At 41.5% G+C, this 16,634-nt stretch overlaps 1 protein-coding gene across 11 annotated transcripts in view; it reads left to right on the top strand.

The window, feature by feature from the left end:
• ZEB1 (zinc finger E-box binding homeobox 1) overlaps positions 1–16,634 on the top strand; it is a 203,587-nt gene that overhangs the window by 17,127 nt on the left and 169,826 nt on the right. The window contains exon 2 of one of the 11 annotated variants that reach the window (XM_067030539.1): positions 6,657–6,816. The exons of the other annotated variants lie outside the window; for them this stretch is intronic. The gene's annotated coding sequence lies outside the window, so the exon portion shown is untranslated. The remainder of the gene's footprint in view (positions 1–6,656; positions 6,817–16,634) is intronic. 11 annotated transcript variants of the gene reach the window in all.

Below are 16,634 nucleotides of genomic sequence, written 5' to 3'. Positions count from 1 at the left end.
TGTAAAGTTGACTTTGGGAGAAAAAAACTATCCTAGAGAGTGAGCGTCACCAAATAATGATAAAAAGATAAAAGGAATGGTAATTTAAAATTGCTGATAATATGCTTTCAAAATATATTAAGCAAACAATAGGTAGGACCACAGAAAAAACAGGCAAATCCATCAGCATTGTAAGTTATTAAAAACAGTCTCCCTTACTAAAGAGAGATTTAAATTGATTGTTAATACATTTAAAATAATTTCTCTGCTTATTAGTGTTGGAATAAGCAGAGAAAAATCAACACAAATATAGAAGATTTTAATAATATTTACAAGCACATGGGGAACATTTAAAAAAACGGATAGGGGCTTCCCTGGTGGCACAGTGGTTGAGAGTCCGCCTGCCGATGCAGGGGACACGGGTTCGTGCCCCGGTCCAGGAGGATCCCACATGCCGCGGAGCTGCTGGGCCCGTGAGCCATGGCCGCTGAGCCTGCGTGTGCAGAGCCTGTGCTCCACAAGGGGAGAGGCCACGACAGTGAGAGGCCCATGTACCACAAAAAAAACCAAAAAAAACCGGATAATATTCTAGTCAAATGCAGCCAGTTTTAACAAATTTCAGTATATTGGCATCACTGCATTCTCTGTTTACAATGCCATAACTATATAAGTACATAACAATATATATAACAATAACTATAACATAATTTCCCTGTATATTTGGGGATTCAGGTGTATTATTTACATAATAACTCTTGGGCCAAAGAAAAACTCAAAAAGAACATTAGAAAATATAATTTAACAGTATAAAATACTATATATCAGAAGTTGTGTGATATAGCTAAAGTGGTACTTTATGGAAACTTGTAGACTTTAATACTTATTTACAGGACTAAATGCTGAAAAATAATAACCGAATTGTTAAGAATTAGAAGAAGAATAAAAGAGTACTCCTTCAAGTAACATAAAAAGGAAATAAATGCAAGTTAATGATATAGAAAACAAAAGTAAATCGGAGAGGAAAACAATGCAACTAAAAATAGATTATTTGAAAAGACTAACAGAATTGAAAACTGCTGGCAAGGTTAGTCAAGGGAGGAGAGAAGTCGCAGAGCAGTGTACTTCTGGAATGAACAAGGGAGTGTGTTCCTCTAGCTGTTTCGGGAGTGGTCAGCTTTATGCGCCTGTAGTTGAAAGTTTAGATCAAATGGACAAATTCCTAGAAAAATATAGCTCATATTGATTGGCTCAAGAAGGGATAGAAAATTGAATGGTCTTAAAACATAAAGGAAAAATACTCTCTCAAAAATGCCAGCTCTACACAGGTTACTAGAAAATTCTACAAAATGTCCAAGGGATAATAGTAAGATACTCATTAAGGAAACGTGATCATCAGTAACAGCTTTGGTGTTGCCAGTCAGTGGAGACAGGATGGCTCTTTCAAAAATTGCGGTAGTTGGTTGGTTAGGTGGAAGGAAGTTGAGTTGGAGCGTCACCTCATAATATTTAGAGAAATCAGTTGGGCTGGATTATAGATCTAAATCTGTAGGTAAGAGAAAGACATGGTTAAAGTAAAACCATTCCACTTTCTAAAGATAGCAAAGTAGAGTGTTTCAGTGACTTTGAATAAATAAGGTAAAAATGCATCAGTAGAGCAAACGTGACATCAAAACTCAACATCGCTTTTCACGAGTAGATACTGAAGACAATGGGGATTGGTGCTGACACGCAAAGACCTGCCGCGCGCCGTGGGGCACAGACGGCCCAGCAGGAAACCGGCAAGGGGGTTAGATGTGTGCTTCATGAAAGAATGAAGTCGCCTGGCCGATAAGCACATTATAAGATATCCAACCTCATGAGTAATCCGGGGGGTGCCCATTAAAACCGTATTAGTAACCAAATGCCACAGGGAGAAGACATTTCGTTTCTCCTAGAGTCTTAAAGATTAAAAGCCAAATGGTATTTCTGTTCATGTAAATATGGAGCGACTAGAACACCTGCTAGATAAAATACCCACTAGAAAAAATCTGGTGATATTAAATAAAGGTGCAGATGCACATACATTATGATCCAGAGTCTCCATTCCTGAGTATGTCTTAGGGAAACCTCTCTACAGACATGTCAGGTGATGTGTCTAGTTGTCCATACAGCACTGTTCATAACAACAAAACAAAACAAAACCCCCTCAAATCCACAGTAGGATGCAAAGTGGTATATTCATACAACGGAATGCTGTCCATCACTGAAAATGGATGCGTTATAGCTGTGCTCAGTAACTCAGGTGATCATCTGAGGAAGGTACTGTTGGTACAAAACAAATCATAGACGAATATGCAGCACGGTTGCATTCATATACAATTCAAGAACGTGCAAGGTGAAGTAATATACTGTTTAAAGATACCAGTATAGTGCAAGTCTAAAGGGAATGATAAATAACAAAATTTGGGGATAAGTGAATGACGTTGCTTTAGGGGAGGACACAGTAAATATAAGAGGTTAGAGGGTAATTTGTCTCCCCAGCTGGATGGCGAATGCTCATACGTATCGTATCATTCTTTGTACCTGAAACTTATTTTATGGAAATGTTTTTTAGTATTTCCCATTAATAATTACTTATAAAATTATTCACTGATAATCAATATTTAATAGTAACTGGAAACAGAAAAGTGAATCCCTTGGGGTATCTTGGGTTTTTAATGTGGTCTTTGTATCTAATAGAGCAGAATAGCTTCTAATGCTGGTTGTGAGGCACTCCAACATGTCATTTATTTCAAGGAGTACAGATAACTGATTCTTTTACATTTTTCTAAGCATTGAATTTACGTAGTTTTCTACTGTCATATGTTTTCCACTTATTGGCTGCATTTTAAGAAGTTTGAGAAAAGCCTTGCCTTACCTTATATTTTTCTAATTTAAAACATGTATTATGTCTTTCATTCTTGTGGTTGCATTTGTGGGTGCAAATTGCACTTGCATTCAGAATATTACTGTTTTGTTTTATTTATAAAACACTTATTAGTTTTATGTGTCAGGCACTGTTCTAAGCACTTAGAAAATATTAACTCATTTAATCTGTATTAAAATCCCGTGAGGAGGAGATTGTTATTCTCATTTTATAGCCAAGGACACAGAGACACAGAGACACAGAGAGGCTGTTTCCTAAGGTCACACAGCTGGTAAGTGGAGCCTGAAAGCCTGGCAGCTTGGCTCCAGACCACTGAGCTACAGAAGATCATGTGAAGTAGATCTTTAAGGGGAACACGCCATCATTTTCAACATTGTTTAATAAATAGGGTATTGTTGCTGAAGGTTGCCAGCATGTTATCAGACTATGAGACTATGTAATTCCCTTTCTTTTATCTAGAATGTGAAAAGTAACATGAGTAAATGATACATTTCCAGCCACTGCTTAAATTTACTCCTGAATGAAACTCGTGTCCATGTATTCATGAGATGAGAAGAGTGGATGGGTCAGAGTACCCGGGGGTCTAACTGCAGGTCTGACCACATGCACAAATGGTGGTAGTGACCTTTCTTTCTTTTTCTGAAGGTGAGTTGATGGAGTCATAATCTAAAATAAGAAACTTTAATGGTAGCATGTATAAATTTGGGACAGCAATATTTGATTCAGGGATGTTGACATGATACTTTTGGGAAATTCTTATAATCAGGTAGAGTTAGACTGTGAATAGAGAGAATTGGGCAATTGTAAGTGATTTGTGAAGAAGCAAGTAGTAATATTTGGAAATAAGGCACCAGAGGTAAAGAGAGAAGGATCAGATCCTTTAGAGTGATAGTTCTTTATCCACTGAGGGTCACACGCTTTTGAGAATCTGATATTAGCTTATAGAAATTGCAATATAAATTCAAGGGTTTTATAACTCCATGTTCTTACTCTCTTCCCCTACCAAGCACATCCTGCTTTGGGCACAAGATCTCTTTCTTTCAGACGTCAAAACACTTAGGGATACATTTTATGAATTGTTAACTTTTTCCTTTGGTACAGACTTGAAACCATTTTGAGGATAAACTATAGCAAAAGTCTGATTTTTTTTTTTTTTTTTTTTTTTTTTTTTTTTTTTTTTTGGTACGCGGGCTTCTCACCGTTGTGGCCTCTCCCGTTGCGGAGCACAGGCTCCGGACGCGCAGCCTCAGCGGCCGTGGCTCACAGGCCCAGCCGCTCCGCGGCACGTGGGATCCTCCCGGACCAGGGCACGAACCCGTATCCCCCGCATCGGCAGGCGGACTCCCAACCACTGCGCCACCAGGGAAGCCCTGATGTTTTTTAAAAATTAGAATAAAAAGTCTGATTTTTGTTGAATGGAGCTGCAGCTAATCTTTAAGCCTTGTTCACAACATTTTAGTAATAGCACTTAACATTCAGAAAGGAAAAATAGGGCTTCCCTGGTGGCGCAGTGGTTGAGAGTCCGCCTGCCGATGCAGGGGACACGGGTTCGTGCCCCGGTCCGGGAAGATCCCACATGCCGCAGAGCAGCTGGGCCCGTGAGCCATGGCCGCTGAGCCTGCACGTCCGGAGCCTGTGCCCCGCAACAGGAGAGGCCACAACAGTGAGACCCTCGCGTACCACAAAAAAAAGAAAAGGAAAAATAAATCACCTAAATTCTCATTTTCAGTTTTATATAATTTTACAATCTGGCACTTGATGACTGACTTGCTGTTCTTGATATGAGACTAGACAGTATAATGTAACCAACGTTTAATGATTGCCATGTGTGTTGTAGGTGCTGTGCTAATTGCTGGGGATACAATGATGGATAGAGCTGTGGTCCTGCAGTTAAAAGAACTCACAGTCGACAATGGATAGAGTCACAAAAACAGATATTTGTGATACAGTCCAGTCACTGTAATACAGAGAAATGGAAAGAATGGCCAAAGAAAGCATTACTGGAGGAAGATGTCTGAACCGAATATTAAAGGATCAGAGAGAGAGAATTAGCGTTTGTGCATGTGTCTGTGTGTGTATGAGAACAGAGGTGGGGGGGATGGGAGAAGAGGAGTGAAGGCTTGTTGGTGAGAAACAGCAGGTGCCTTCTGGAAGTGCACACGCAGGTGTGTGTGTTGGTAGGAGTATAAGTAAGGGACCGAGAGGGTGGAGAGCTATGGAACCAGATCACGGAAAGCTTTTTCATGCCATTTTTAGGAGCTTGAACTTCATCTCTCATTCCGCGCTTTGGGAAGCCATCAAAGAGTTGTAAGCAGAGGCTGATTTGATTGCAGCCAAGCTGAATGGGTTACTCTGGTAGCTGTCATGGATGGTAAATTTGAAGAGAAAAAGATTGGAGGCGGGGAGGCCAGGTAGTTGGCTTGCTCAGAGCTGATGAGGACTGTAGGGCTGTGATAACAGAAATGGGGAAGGGGGAACAGATTTCGGACTCCGTACGTTTGCTGTTGGTTCATCGTAAATTCAGTAGGACTTGATGCTTGGAAACGGCGGCGCGGGTGGTGGGCAGGAGTAGGTACGTTGAGCCCAGGGTGTCTCGCCGGGTGCTTGCGTGGATGGTGAGGACACCGAACAGGGCGAATACATGATGAGGCAGGACCGGCTCAGAGGCTAAGGGGGCCCGTTTGGGGCGTTTTGAGCTTGCGGTCTAACGAGGCAGTGGCTTTTGCATCTGACGCTGTGGGGTGTGGCTGAGGAGCCTGGGCTGGGAGAGGCAGCGAGTCAGAGGCCGTGGGAGTCACGAGCCCCTGCACGGAGCGCCTGTGCGCAGAGCACGGAGAAGAGGGCAGGAGACGGGCTCTTGGGGAATCTCAGTGTCTCAGCGTCAAGCCGGGAAAGAGGAGCCCCGCGGAGGAGAGGAGGAGTCAGCGGGGAGCACGTGAAGTAACCGCTGAGCCCGCCTGAGGGTCCAGCTGAGACCGGAAATGGGCGCCACACGTTTAATAGAACAGATCGACACAGTTGTGATGCCGTCTCTAGCCTAAACCAGTGACGGAGGTCAGAATGTAGCATTAATCCAGGACTGAGCTTTCACCAGAGTCTGGCACAGTGGAAAGCTGTGAGCTTGGGGAAACGATTGTGCTGGAGTTGGAGCAGTCGGGATGGTCAGCTGTGGCAGACCTCGCAGAGTCTGTGCTGGGCATTATCCTTTATGTGTATCGACTCAGTTAATGCCCTCAACAGCCATCGCTGTCCCAGGAGAGTCTGTCACCTCAGCTCCACGGGGACGGGGGTTGTGTTCTCGGTGCCTGACCTGCAGAATGTGCTCAGATGCTCGTTGAATAAGTGAGTGAATACGAAGTACATGTTATCTTTCCCGTTTTATGGAGGAGGAAGCTGGGCAAGGAGAGATTCCGAAACTCACGCTCTTTAGTGACAGAGCTGGGAGGGAAGGAAGTGAGCCGAGACCCGGAGCTGGTAGAGAACGGAGGCGTTCTGGGACTGTCTAGGACGAGTGGTGGGGACCAAGTCCCGAGAGGCAGAGGGGGGATGGTCAGGGAGTTCGGTGTCGCAGGTGAAGGTGGGTGCTTCTGGGTGGTGACCAAGGGGCAGGTCTCGGGGGCGGAGTGGAGTGGAGTGGAGGATGTTCTCCGCAGACATTTGGATAGCAAGGAAGAGAGTGACCCAGTCCTCAGTAGGCGAGGCGCCCTTCTGTGCAGATGAGGGGCCGCAGAGGGTGGAGAGGTGAGTGCCGTGTTCTTTCTTTGACTCCCAGCTTTTGGACATCGGGGTGAAGCCTGGTTTGCTGAAGAGACAGGGAGAGACTGGCTTCCCTGCCTCCCACACGTGGACAGGCCTGTCGGCAAGCTGCGGAAGTGCTCGGAATAAAAATACAAAAGTTGTAAATTTTGCCTCACCTGCCAGCCGTACTTAAGGTATGAATTCTGAACGTTGCGTTTCTCCCCTGCAAAAAAAACCCCACCTCGCTTTTTATAGTAGTGGGGCAAATTTTTTGTTTGTAGCGTCAGGGATTTTTGTTTGGTAGCTGTTGAGTCCACATCCTAAGAATGGCAGGAGCAAAACACACTTGCTCTTCTAATCCTCAGTCACTGCCCAGTGGATGGCCATTTGTTCCCAGTTCCCTGCTGGCCCTTTACCCTGCCCCTCCCCCAAGGCCCTTTTGAACGCTTCTGTTTCAAAAAGCTCTAGAGAGCTTTCTACATTACATTGGTGGCACAGAAAAAAGTAAACTTTATTTTAGCACTGAATTATAGTTAACATTTTCAGTTGAACGTTTTCAGCATGTTTCAATAAACCTAAGCAGTCAATTCTGGCTCATTTTAAAAAGATTATTCAACCTGATAGTTCATCTGCTTTAAAAGGCTTTAATTTGTTTTCATAGCATTGTTATTTTGGCACGTGGGATCTTCCCGGACCCGGTCACGAACCCGCGTCCCCTGCATCAGGCGGACTCTCAACCGCTGTGCCACCAGGGAAGCCCGAAATCATAGCTTTTGATTTATAGACTTTTTTCATTTTGTGGTTGGACAGTTACGCCCGCCTATCCTTTTGTTTATTTATGTATGTGCATGTCTTTCGACAGATGAGTAATAGCTCTTAGGAAATTCAGAGTTAATCAAATATGCCATACAATATGTTTGTATAACGAAAAGGTTGGAGTGCATGATTTCCAAAGGTGCCTTTTGGAGCAGATGTACCACAATTTTGTGGTTCTCTATGCTCGGCCTACTTTGGGTCTTAGTAAGCAGCAGCTGAAATACTGCTAAGCGACCTTTGACACAGAAGCCATGAGTGCCCCACGTATGATTTCACTTTCACCTCCTCTGTAAGCTCAAGTGCTTGTCAGACCAGATGTGCGCTCCGGTCTTTTACTGAACATGTCTTGAGGAGAACAGAGCTTGGAGCCAACTTGCCATGATTCCGCCCCATTTATCTTTTTACTGTTAGGGAGGCTTGCTGGGGGGTGGGGTGATGGTCCTTTCAGAGGAGAAAGTGCAAAAGACAAGTGTAGGTGGGCTTGCTGTCCTCTCCTCTGTACTTTCCATACACGAATGGAGAGCAGACCAGCGCTGCCGGTTGGTATTTGTGGCTCCCATTTGACCCAGGCACTCTTCTGTTCTATCATAAACACTTTAAGGGTACTGTATCAAGGCACTGTATTTGGGGGCATCTCCCTTTTCCCTTATCAGTAAACTAAACTAGATTAGATTGCCTCACAGTAGTTAATAGCATAAGAGTTTTTTCATGTGTTCAATTATGTGTATAGTATATATAATAAAAGGTTGTATGTGTGTTTTTCTGTGAGGATTTTTGTAAGCCTGGTAATTATGCCAGTTTGTCAACTCTTAAATGTAAAATGCATAAATATAAATATAGTTAAGTATTAGTATTTTAATTTTACAATAATGAAATTGAAGATTCTTGAATCTTATTCTTTTAAACTTTCTGATTTAGGTTCTGATAATGTTTGAAAATTAAGAATATGCTTAGGCTCGCATGACTTTCAGTAGCAGAAGCTATTACATCCTTATCGGTGATAGTTGATTAGAAGCCACAAACAGTCACTAATCGTTAAAATATAAGAAGGTTGTAGGGGGACCATATGACAAAAGAACTAGTTACCTTTACAGTTTGTTCGCTGTACCTCATACACTTTGTTTCAGAAGAAAAGCTCTATTCAGTGCCTTGGGTGAAAAGACTCTTCCTCCTTTTAGACAAGAATTGTGGGAGATTTCTTGCTAACTTGGACATTTCAGCTTGTTCAGGGCTATTTTGAACATATTGAACCGTAGTCTCAGAATGGTTCAGAACTCAACTCATTTTTTCTTGTTTTGCTGAATCAGTTGTTTAGTGATTAAAGCTCTTTTAACAAACTTAATAAATATCGATTTGAAACTTAATGAAAACTATTAACAGAAAAGGAGATCTCTAATAATTTTGATATGAGAGAACATAGAAAATCAAAATATTTAATGATTTGTCTAGATAATAAGATTTGACTAGAAGAAAGCCTTTTCTACCAGAAGAGGTTTTTTTGATTTTAACATTTTGGAGTAGGGGAAGGAAGTTGCAGAGGTGGTTAAGCCCAGATTAACCACTGACGTGCCCAGCATCCAGGTCTGTAGCATCTCACTAAGCCATTTGTGTTTGCAGCATCTTTGTGGACGAGTCTCTTCATTCACGGGGCTCTGAAGTCGCTTCATTTAGTTAAGTCCGTTTAGCTAAGATTAAAGCATACACTGCGATAGATGGAAACAGCTGTGGGGCAAGTGTGTGATGATTAAAGTTGCTTAAAACAGCAGCACTGCTTTCCCTCGTCAGAATCGCGTGGTGGCAGGAAGGTAGGCTAGCAACCTAGAATTAATTGTTTTTCTCTAAGTTCATCCAGTTCTTTGGCCAGTATGGTGAATATATAGACCCTACATGCTCTGAGTTGTCAAGCTGCACAAAACTACTTTCCAGAAGCCTTGATATCTCCCATAAATCTGTAAAGACAAAAAACCCCAAATCCTAACACCTTTTATGGGAGAGAAACCCTGATGGGGGTTACGTGACTTGTCTTGACTGAGCGGAACACCGAGGGGACCAGTCGTCTAAAGGGAGGGAGATCAAAAAAGGGGGCTGTTAGCAGAGAAGCCCCATTCGTTTATGAGAATCATTATCTTGTAAGGAAGTCAGCTTCTCTAGATCTTAAGGAGGGTTTTGAAGATGCTGGGAGATCCTAGAAAACTTTTCTGTGCAGACTAACAAAAAGGTGAGAACATTTTCTTTTACTATCACTTTTGAAAAGGATTTGAAGACGAGTGAGAGAAATGAAATACAGATTTTTAAATTGGAAAGGTCCTTAAAGAAATCCAGCTGATTTGGTCATTTTATAGATAGGAATTTGTCTACCTATCTTTTTGAGAACCTCAGAAAACTAGGTGGCTTGGTGTGTAGATTATAGAGCTAGTCTGAAGCCAAAACTACAATTTCCTCATTGGGTTTGGTTGGTTAAAAAGCGTGAACAGTCATTGTTAAAATGTGAGGAGGTTATAGGGGAATCTATATGACAAAAGGACTCCTAGTTACCTTTACAGCTTGTTCACTGTTCCTTAGCTACTGTTTCAGAAGTAAAACTCTATTCATTGACTTGTGTGAAAGACTGACCTTTGTACAAACATGAATTATGGGAAATGTCTTGCTAACTTGAGTATTTCAACTCCATTAGGGTTATTTCTAGGAACTGGATAGTTGTTTTTAGGGAGACAAAAGCGTATAAGAGTTGTTGATACATGGAAACCCTAGACCCAAAATAAAGGCAGAATTATGAGTTTCGTACTTAAAATTTGAATGAAACAGCAACTTTTTGAGATGTTTTAACAGTTGCCCTTAATTTATCTTGAATTAGATGGATTTGGGACTAATAATATTTATTTTAACAAAAAGTAAATATATAAAGAGAACTTTCACGTATCCCTTTTCTTTTCTCCTTTGGAGGTGGATAAAGCGTTTTAATGTTACTGTCTCTGTTATGTCGTGATTAGTCAAGGACAGAACACTTGTTGAAGAGAGGCGTGAAATAGTAACTAACATAGAAAAAATCCTGTCAGAGAAAAGATAAACTTTTTCACTGTCTTTTAGTCTGGTTATTCTTTATTGTGTAAAAGGAACTTAATAAATCTTGTCAACTTATACATAAGTCCTATTTTCTGTCTTTCAGGTATAACCATACATGTTTAATGATGTCAATTATCAGGTCTTTCTTTCAGTATAGGTTACAGAATAAATAAATCTGTTATCAGATCTTTGAGTCTTAAATAATGTGAATATTCTTTGCACATTTTTCTGCACTGCCCATTTAATAGATGCACAGAATATTTTTCTACCCTAACACTGTACTTTTGCTCATTCAGCCCTTTCCTTGGAGTTAAGATTAGACAATATTTACAGAATTTTCAGAGTGTGATTTTTGAAAGGCCTCTAACTACTGAGGATTGTTTGAAGCTTTGATAAGTGAGATTTGGTGCTTTAAAAGAGAACCTTAAAAATTCTCAAAACACTTGGAGGGTATTCCAGTTCTAAGTAAAATGCAGTTCAGCTTTAGATAAGGAAGTTTTTGAGGTTTTAGTCAGGGTTTAGGAAACTCATTTTATTTCTACTCTGAAGTGATTATGAGGGCAGGTTTTTATTCCTTATAAAGTGCTAGAGAAAGAAAATGAATTGTGAAATGCCAATTTTAAAAAAACAAATGTACTTCTTAGAGGAAGATCTCGTGCTCCCTCCCCTCCCCTCCCCCCCATAACCACCTCTTATTAAAATAATATTCTTCTCTCATTTCTGTCAGTCTTAATGTAATAGAATCTCACTCAGTGAAGAGCTGAGGGTTCATTTTGAAAACATTCATGAGTTTTTTAACTTGTCCCCTCCACACGCATATACCACTTAACATAGGAAAGCGCCTTTTATAAAGTTTATAAAACTTCCATAAACAATTCAGATTACTCCATTATAGGTCTTTTAGTGGATATACCGTCTCCTCTTATTGGACATATGTTATGAAAATTGTTTTCTTTATTATAAGTACCTGACATGAATATTTGTATATAAAGTTGGTTTGACAGTTTATCCTCGGATAGAGTCCCAAGAGTGAAATTATTGGGCAAACCCTTTTAAGCCTCCTAATACATATTGCTAATGCTCTTTGCAAAAGGCTTCATCACTTTATACTCTCCAGTATGAGTTCCGGAATCCTCTTGAGAGGCTGGTGAGGACACGTAGCACAGAGCACCAGGTGGTGTCTTGGAAGCGTGGTTTCTAGTCTCTGTCCTGCCACGTACTAATGTAGCTGTCTGGGTTAGTTACCTGAGCTGTGTGGGCCTCAGTTTCCTCACCATAAACTGTGATGAACTCTAAGTGCTCTCCCAGCTCTAATTCTCATTCTATTACAAAACGGGTTTGAACACGGAGGACGAGTGCTGGCATCTGACCAGGTGATCTGTCTGGAAGGAAGGCAGGAGTAGGGAGAGTCAGATGTACCTGGAGGAGGGAGGGCACCAGGCCGAAGGAGCAAGACGTGTGGTTCACTCTTCAGGTGGTTTAGCGGGAGAAGGAAAATCGGATCCGGTCTAATTACATAATGTAGACAACTCCTCTAGAGACAGAAGGATTTTCAAATAATTTTAAGTAGAGAATGAAAGTATAAGGAGGCATGTACATAATTTTTCAAAGGAAGTTGTGTGCTGTGTAGGTTGTAGGTTACAAAATGACTCAGTCGAAGCCAAAGAAAAAAGAGAGAATTTGTTAAAGATTCAGATATTCACACAAAGGCAAACTATTTTCATATTTTTAGAGTAAATTATTCATTCTGTGATGAGAAAGGGGGCAAAAGTTGTGTGTGATCTCAAATATGTAGGAACAGGGGACCTGGGCATAGAATAAGCCTGGTGATTTCTCTTTCCAAGAAGCAGCTACCTTAACTCTGCCTATATTCAAAGAAGACTTAAGCTCTGTTAATAATTTAGGCAGCCAGACGTCTTCACTGGTTGTGAGAGAAGCTGACCCGTAGCCTGGCTGCGCTCATCAAGAGCCAGGACTGCCGAGCCGAGACTTCTTCTGTAAAATCAATCTCGATGGCACTGTCACCAGTGGAGAAAGGTTTTCTTGAACCAGTTTAAGACATTTAATTATTAAATGGACACAAATAATGATAAAAATTAAAAGATTGATAAATGAGCATTTTGTAATTAGCTTCCTCAATTAAGAATGACAAAAAATAGTTTGATTTCTAATATCCCGTGATGAAAATTATTAGCTGATTTACTGATCTGTTTTAAAATTGACACTTTTGGCCTGATTTATAAAATTTATAAACTAGAAAAATATAATTTACAGTGTTAAAAGTGTTTTCAAGTAGAAAAAACAGAAGTTTACTGAATAGTGATAGTTTTTAAACTTTGTTAGTCTTTGAGTTCACTATTTAGAGTTCCCTGATGGATTGTTAGCAGTAGAAATAGTGAGTTCATTGCTTGACTGAATAAATAATTCATATGGCACAAAAGCGGCTTTTTCTTTCTCCCCAGTTCCTTTCTCCCCCATTATTCACTTTCTCTCTTTTAAAAGGATCCTTTACAGCCAAAGAGTAACTTTGTGTGAATGTGCGAGGGCTCGGGCATGGTTTCGGCCTCAGTGTTAGCTGCATAACTGGGGTCACCAGAGAAAGGGAGGGATCTGTCTTAAATGTATATTCTCTAGTAGCGGCTAGAAAGGTGCAGAGGAGTTATGCATTGTCGTAGCTACACATTGTCAGCCTCTACCCTAGGTGAAGTTGCCTGGGGAATTTTCTTTAGCGAAACACGTTCTTCTTTTTGGCTTTAGTATCTTTCATAGTGTCTGCCTCAAGACAAAGTTGAATTTTAAAATTGAGTAAATCATTGCATTTCTTCTAGTTTTTCAGAAACCTTTTCTCTATGACTGTGACATTGTCAGAGTTTTAATTCTTTACATGCCGTTTGAGAATTTTTTATTTTCTAAGAATTATGAAGATAATATTAAATATTTATGTGAAGTTCCATTTTTCTACCTTTTACTACAGCGCCAAAGTAGGAATTATGCCAGATTATTTTCTCTGCCATTTAAGTCATAAGAGACTCAATGTTTTATTGGATCAAAGCAATTTCTCCCAGCCCGATAATCTCTTGGTCGGTGACACCACTGGAGATGGTGGTTATCTTTCATAAATCAACTGCATACTTATTTTTGGTAATAAATTAGTATCTGGATATCTTACGAGATTATCTAAAAATATTTCTTCAAACTTGTGTGTATTCAGCACATTTCATGATGTAATAATACTTTTTTTACATTTATGTGACAGAAATTTAAAGTAAGATATTAGACTGTAATCTAAACTTCCATCAACTGGAAATATTTATTAGTTGATACTTTGCTGCTTCTGTAGTGTACTGATACTTCACCAATAAAATGTTTATCCTTGAATAAGTTTTTAAGTAAGATAAAATACGTTTAGCATAATTCAGTGTTATATATTTTATTGTGTGCTCTTCTTCATATGACAATAATCCATAACGTGTAGGCCAATAAATCTGATTTAGATGCTGTATTTTGATATAACCAAACTTTGCCGTGTTACCTATTTGCCTTTTTCAAACTTCAAGCGGTACCTTCTTATCTGCTTATTTTAGGACTTGGAGATTCAGTCAATATTAACTTTATTCATAAATAGTCATTGTGATATTCACACACTGTGATTTTAAGTGCTGAACCATGTTGGGGTTTTTTGATCTAAATTAAGTGTGATCCTTAGTAATTCTTAAAACTGAGGCTTCACTGTGGTGTTTCACAATCTACTTCACTAGTTCCAGAAACCAAATGTTTGGGGGTTTCACTTGCCTTCCACGTGCTTCCGCTGTATCGCTGAAGCGCGTTTCTGAGAGGACAGAGCGCATTTCACTGATCAGTTGCTGCGTAGCAAACTCCCCTGAGGCTCTGGCTTAACGCGACAGTGACTGCTCACCCCTCACGCCCTTGAGGGCTGCCTGGCCGAGCCTTCTGCCTCTCGGGGTCGTGGTCGCCGTGCTCGAAGGCCGGCCGGGACGCAGGTTGCAGCGGGGGCGGCTTCTCTGGGGCGGGGGGGGCTCCTCGGGCTGCTCCCAGTTGGTTAGCTGGCTTTCAGGGAAGAGGGCCCTGGAAGGCGAAGGCCCGGATTCTGGAGCGACCCGGAGCCATTCCTGCGCGTTCCGTTGGCCAGAAGAGGTCGCGAGGCCAGCTCAGGTCAAGGGGGGCGGCGGGGGGAGCGTTCCACTGCCGGATGGGGCGGCCTGTGCGGTCGCAGCCCTCCTTGGGAACCTGGACTACCGCACGCGAGTTGAGCCTTTCACGGACGTGGGCGGTCCTTGTCGCCACGTGTCACAAGCTGGCGTCACCGGGCACGTGAGCGGCGTGTGCTGGCTCCACCCGACAATCACGTAAGAGCTGTTCGCAGCCATTTTCTCGGTAGTGTCAACCGTGCAGGATAATCCCACAGTTAAATGAGACGGCTGTGCGGCGCCGTGCTGGAGCGTCAGCGCCTCCCATCCCGTCCTTTTCCCCTGTCCTGCATGTTTGACTTATATTTGTATTTGTGATGAGAGTACTTGGAAGGATGTGTGTCTTTTTCTTTTTCTTTCTTTTTTTCTTTTTTGCGGTACGCGGGCCTCTCACTGCCGTGGCCTCTCCCGTTGCGGAGCACAGGCTCCGGACGCGCAGGCCCAGCGGCCACGGCTCACGGGCCCAGCCGCTCCGCGGCACGTGGGATCTTCCCGGACCGGGGCACGAACCTGCGTCCCCTGCATCGGCAGGCGGACTCTCAACCGCTGCGCCACCAGGGAAGCCCTGGAAGTATGATTTTTAAATGACAAGTGATAATTCATCTAAAGTCTTCTCCGTTATCAAGGTATTTTGCTAGTTCTAATCTGAATAAAGTTTACAGTAGTCATCTAATTGATAGCTCTAATTTAAGCATCTACCTCGTGCAGAAGTTCTTTGTAACTGTTCTATACAGACTGTTCACAGTGTCGGGGGCTGCTGGTTGGTCGAAGTGTTAAATCGGCTGTTTCCGTTTGCCATCGTTCTGCATTCCATCCGCCTTCCAGTTTGCAGAGAAGTTGTGTGACTTTCCCACGCCGTCTTTTCAGGTCACCAGAATTTGTTTATGATCTGATTGACAAGTCCCTTGCTGTAGGGCTTACCACACCGAATCAGAGGAGGAAGTCTGAAGAGATACGTCATTTTCCACTGGCCGTTTATATGGAGGATGTGAATACCGGCTACTTTGGTTGATTAACAGCCATGGTGCTAACAATCAAAGGTTGATTCCGTTTGAGTCGGCTGTTTGTTCTAGACTTGAGAGTCACCAGTGCCACCAACCTGTCATGTTGTCATTACAAACTTTTGGTCACCAGGTAAGAAAGTCATAGAAAATCAGTGCTGCTTATAAAAAAATAAGTGAAGGCACAAGTCCTGCTTTGCTCTTCAGGATCAGGTTGAAGAGGATATTGATTTGGCTTTAAACAGTATCTACAAAGATAAAACCAAATAAAATATTATACTAAATATAATAGACAATTGGAAGAATGGAGATAGATATAAGGAAGAACTTTTGGACAGTAATAACGATTAGACGTTAGAATAGGTTTCCCAGGAGAATATTTTAAAGAATTGAACATATGATAGGGTTATGGATTACATGGAAAGTGCTGCAAGTGTGAACAGGGCAAAAGAAGTGGACTTAGTTTTGTCAAGTGTGTTTGTCTTTTGAAAGTTAGAGGGAACGTTTCATTTCTTCTAAAAAAATCAGTAACATTGGAATCTTGTTCACCTTATTTTTAAACATTGACTTTGTAAGTGACTTATGGGAGAAGCTTTTAAGTTTTATGGAAAACACTGCTTTTTGTACACAGCACACAATGGGTACCTTTAGAATTACCTATTTGTGGCACTTAATTTGCAGAGCATGTTCATGCATATTACTCTGTTTTCTTGATTCTGAGAGATGATGATTGTAAGACATATCCTTTGATTTTAGTGCATTTTTTACTCTCTTTTTGGAAAAAATCAAGCACTTATTTTGGAGGGGAGGAGCATTCTATCTAAGGATTATTCTGAATTTCTTTCAGCCGTAGGGGTGCTGCTGTTGACCTCGAGCACTTTTCAGGTTGATAGCATAATTCTGAGGCACATCCAGGAATTACTT

Source organism: Kogia breviceps, chromosome 3, assembly GCF_026419965.1.
Source record: "Kogia breviceps isolate mKogBre1 chromosome 3, mKogBre1 haplotype 1, whole genome shotgun sequence".
Lineage (NCBI taxonomy): Eukaryota > Metazoa > Chordata > Mammalia > Artiodactyla > Physeteridae > Kogia > Kogia breviceps.
Note: the sequence above shows the minus strand (reverse complement) of the source record. Positions and strands in the feature narration are given on the sequence as shown.